Below are 5,492 nucleotides of genomic sequence, written 5' to 3'. Positions count from 1 at the left end.
CTTTAAATTCTTTGGTACAATAGTTTAATAATCATATGTACATTGTTTATCATTCATCCATATGTTTTAATCATCATAAATCCGACCTTAAATCTCAAGTAATTCATATTTGCGGGTTTTCGTCATTAAATTCAATCCGGGTTGTAGAGATTCAATTTGTTCATATTGAGTTTCTGGAATTCGTCTTTGATATAGTTTTCATCTGTTTATTGTTATATTCGTCACTAATTTGTTGTTATATCATCATGTTTAGACTAGTTAATTGATTTCAATAGAGGACTCATTAATATTATTCACTAATTAATTGTTCACTCCCTGTATTAATCCATCTTAATTCCGTCTCATCCATGTTTTACTGTTTTTATGACCCATTCATATGTTAAATAACCTGTTAATCACTTTCATCCGAGTAATTATTTTAATCCATCATTAAATTTATCAATCGACATTAACGGTTTGCAAATACGGCTTCACAGCCAGAACTGAACCAAGGAACAGACGCAGCGTCTGCTGCGCCTATTCCAAAGGACGCAGCTCTGCTGCGCCTGTTCCTGGCTGAATTCTGTCCCTGAACTCCGTTTCTGCCTTGACACAGTCTAATTAGTTTACGTATCAATTAACTATTATCCGTAATATCACGCTAAATTCCTGTTCATTTATTTAATTTTGTTCTTTTATTTCTTTTTCTCAAATTATCCGTTTTAAAGGTATTTTCGACATAAATCGCCTATCCGTTGTAATTAATGTAATTTTCATTATTGTAATTTATAATTATTGTATTCCTTTTATTGTTTGTATGTTTTCACATGTAAATCAATATTAAATCCTATTTCGACCCAATTGTTTGTTAAATTAATTGTCAACCGACTTAGTTAATTCTCACATGTTAGGATTAAAACTTGGATGTTGCATTGCATGCATATAGCCGACAATATATCGAGTATAGACGATTTCCCTAATCATTAGTAGAGGCCGCTATCGAGGCGGGCGGGATTAGGTGTTCGATCAAAAGAGCTTCCTAATACGTACCCTCACCCCTTACTCCAGATCTCCGTGAGCACCCGTGTTCATTGGCATCCACGAGAGTCATTCTAGACATAGAATGCTAAGGGTAACGATTGCTTAGTGTTCATGTCACTACTTTATGTCTTGACATGACATTAGGTATTCGAACGGTTCCAATTTCCCATAAAAATTGGTGGCGACTCCATACAAAATGCAAACGCTTGTTTCGTTTCTCACCAAGCGCCCCCGTGGGCGGCCCGCTGTCCACAGTTTGGCGACTCCGCTGGGGATAATACACTTACGTGTAGCAAGGTTGAAACTTGAACAAGGTTAGGGAATAGTATGTACAAGACAATTGTCGGTTTTCATAACTCGGTCTTCCTAGACCGTTTAATTCGGCCTTCCTAGGCCCAACCCAACCCATTCGACCAATCGTCCCGTCTAAACGGTCCTAATTCGTATTTGGGCCTAAGGATGGATAGCGATTGACGTCATCCATACCATGGTACTTACTCTTGTTTGTGTCAAGGGCCTTCACTACTTGAGGAAATGGACTAGGAATCGGCCTTACTCTTGTTTGGCACGAGCCTCTCCACAGACTTCGGGTTTGATGGTTCGGTATGGCAACCCACCCTTTAAACCAAAACCCTTCTAAATGCACTCAGCATCCCGTTATAATGCTTGTATAAATGTGTAAACCTTACGTGATCACCATTTCTAAACAAAACCATGACGAATTTTCAAAAAATCAAAACCTTTTTTTTCAAACAAAAATTTCGAAATAGGGCTTCTAATTAGCGCAAAATCCGGTCAAAACTCTGTCCGTTTGTCGTGTCAAAATTCGGGCCACAAGCCCATTTCAAAACCTCACTTCGAGTCCACTCCTACAACTACACTACAGTTGACTAGGACACACATTTTCAAAGACCTTGTCTTTCTTCAAAACTCACTCAACACAAGTGGCACACACCCACTTCACGAGTCAAAACCTTTTCCTCCTTTAGCAAGTGTGATAGAATGGTCGATCGTGTTTTGATTCGTCGCCGATCTCTTATCCAGTTTCCAAGATGCCCGGATCAAGTGATGAAACAAATCTCCACCAAATTCAAGATGGTAATGATCGAATCCTAACCGCGCTAGCCCAAATCCAGGTCGCCCAAGATCAAGTCTATGATCGCCTTGAAACTATCGAAGGACGGATCTATTCCGTAGAAGGGAGACTTCCCCCTCACGAAGAGGAAGTAATAGGCAATTCCGATGATGAATCTAGAGACGGAAATCCTCTCATGGGGATGACTGTAGCTGAGAAAAGACTCCAATACTTAGAGGAGCAATTGATGTACCTTAAGGGGGATGACATTTATAGGGAGAACAATCGCAAGTATGAGGCCGTCAATTCCAAATTGCCAACTAACTTTAGCATGACGGATATCCTTAAGTTCAAGGGACACGAGAACCCTTTGAACCACATCTGTGCCTTCAAGGATTACATGTCTATCAAAGGCATCAAACCCGAGATGTTCTTAAGGATCTTTCATTCATCTCTTGACACTATTCCGAAGCAATGGTTCTACTCTTTAGATCACAAGAAGGTCGCTACTTGGGAAGACGCCGCAATCGAGTTCTCTAAACAATATGCGGATAATGCCGAGATCCAAGTCAACATGCGTACTCTAGAGGTTCTTACCCAAAATGACAAAGAAGGTTTCACCGACTTCCTAAGTAGGTGGAGGAAGACTAGCACCCAACTAGTTGAACGCCCGGATGAGGCTACTCTTGTGGAAAATTTTGTGGATAATCTCAAACCCATCTATGCCAATCATTTGAGATATCAAAACATCAAGACTTTCAAAGACTTAACCGTATTAGGGACACGAATTGAAGATGACATCCGTAAAGGACTCTTGTCCAAAACGGTGGGTAGAGGATATCAAGGGTCCACAAGTCGTTCATACGGCTCTACTAGCAAAACCGATGAGGTTAACCTTCTCGAGCCATCCAAGAAAACTACCTCACCAAGGAAATTCACAAACCTTGGGGATACTTACTCCAACGCTCTAAAAAGGTTAATGAAGCAAGGAAAACTCCAACCCATTGGACCTACTCCCGAACCCGAAAGGAAGTCCAAGTTTTGGGATGAAAATTCCTACTGTGAATACCATAGGGGCAAAGGGCACGACACAGAAAAATGCTACAAGTTGAAACACGTGCTTCAAGATATGATTGAAGATGGTCGACTCCCAATACCACCAGGAGGTAAACCCAACAACACTCAGAATCCTCTTGGAGTTCTAGTGATTACAAGTGATGAATCTACCTTAGATTGCTCACACCTCATTTCTCCCACCGAAAATGAAATTCATGCAATTGAGAAAGAGGGGCTCTACTCTACTATCTCCCCCGCCATTTCCGACTTCATCACATGGGCAAGGAGTGTAGATAGACAAGTTTGGGAACTAGAAAGCATGGTAACAACTTTACGTAATCCCAACGCAATACTCGAAGAACATATGCCACTGATCTTCTCTCAAAATGCCACTATGCAAGAAGTAGTCACCGTGGTTGATAAACTAGTCGATCAAAACATACGACTAGAAAGTGATATCATGAGAATGAGGGAACTAGCTGCAATCAATGGGGTTTGGGCCGATGATGATGAGGACGAGTATCTCATTGAAAACTCCCTAGTCAAGGAAATAGTCCAAAATAGTGAAGACCAAGATGTGGATCACCTAACTCGTTCGGGTCGCCCATATCAAAACACTACTCAAAACGGTCCAACCAACGTCATCACACCAAATGACAACGAAGATGACCCCACTGATCATTTGCTCAAGCAATTACAGAAAACGAAAGCTGATCTTTCAGTCTGGCAATTAATAGCGAGCTCATTCCCACATCGCCAAGCTTTACTACAAGCTTTGGCCAAGCTAAATGTAGCACATAACTCCACTCCTGAAGATGTAGTCAACTTGGTCTTCCAAGAATCACCCAAGCTAAGTAATCCTATTACTTTCTCAGACGAAGATTTGCCACCTTTTGGCGCTAGTCACAACCTTGCTCTATACATCACTGTCATTTGTCTAAAGAAGAATGTGCCAATGACCTTGGTAGATGATGGCTCCGCGGTCAACGTCATACCCCTCAAAACGGCATACAAGCTAGGCATGAAAGAGTCGGATTGGACTCCCACTAATCAAGGTTTGCGTGCATATGACGGTACACGACGAAAAGTGGTAGGACTTGCTAGCCTAACCATAGCCACGGGACCAATCGAATGAAAGGTTAACTTCCAAATAGTGGACATCGAAGCTTCATTCAACATACTTCTGGGAAGGCCTTGGATTCATGCTTCCAAAGCGGTAACATCCACCCTTCATCAAAAGATCAAGATCCCACTAAATGGCAAAGTAGTGACGATCACTTCGTCACCCATCAAGGCAATAATCGAGAAGCAATCAAACAATCAAGTCCTTGCGGATCCCGTATACGAACTTGGGGGCTTCCAAAGTGTAAATGTCATAGAAAGTGATTTGGCACCCTTATACTATAATCCCTACTCCAACTTGGTGGTCAACCACATACTCAAATCCCAGGGATACTTCCCTGGAATGCCTTTGAACCCTATTCGGAAGAATACCTTCTCACCCTACAAGGAAGGCAACTCAACAAGGATACCACTTGGACTACTAGGGTACAAACCTACAAAAGAAGAAGTTCTCGAAATGCTGGCCCAAGTCCAGAATCGCAAGCACGTGGGAGTCCAAATGAGGCCATATCTCCCCACTCTAAATGGGTACTTTGTTCAAGAAGGAAGTTCAGAGCTCTTTCATGGATTTCCCGAACCTTGGCATTATCTTGAGAGGAAGTTAGCCGGAATCGAGATCTTTCACGATTGCTACTTCATTCCTCCAGAAACGGTTCCTACCGTCAAAACCCGTCAAGCACCTTGCTTAGACGAACAAGCTGTTAGCCTATTGTTTGGAGAAGATCGATTCATTAGGGCCGCGCAGGGTGAGATCATTACCATGATACTTCAAGACGATCGCTTCAACCCCACCGCGTTGATCACAGAAACCGACGCAAGACAGCAGAAAGGATGGAGAAAATCGATCAAATGGACCAATAACCAAGGAAGACTCTTCAAAGCTCACCACTGGAGAAGGAGAGATGTTCAAAGGAGAACCAGAAGACGATGAGTTCGAGTCAGAGTCGGAGTCAGAGTCGGAGTCTAGAGAAGTCATTAGAGAGTCTACTCATGTTGTCATCCCCACTCCCTTCGTTTCTCCTAGCTTAGCCTCGAGTAGTCACAGTAGTTCGGGAAATGCCTCAACCACTGTCCTTTTGCCGCCACTGAACATGGATCAGTTGGCTTCTTTATTTCAAATTTACTCAAATCTTAATATGAATAAATCGGGTTAACACTCTCTCTGTTTCTTTCGAGTGCAATTCTGTTTATGATGATACTGAGGAAGACCAAGACCCAG

Source organism: Silene latifolia, chromosome 6 (genome assembly GCF_048544455.1).
Source record: "Silene latifolia isolate original U9 population chromosome 6, ASM4854445v1, whole genome shotgun sequence".
In the NCBI taxonomy this organism is placed as follows: domain Eukaryota; kingdom Viridiplantae; phylum Streptophyta; class Magnoliopsida; order Caryophyllales; family Caryophyllaceae; genus Silene; species Silene latifolia.
Note: the sequence above shows the minus strand (reverse complement) of the source record.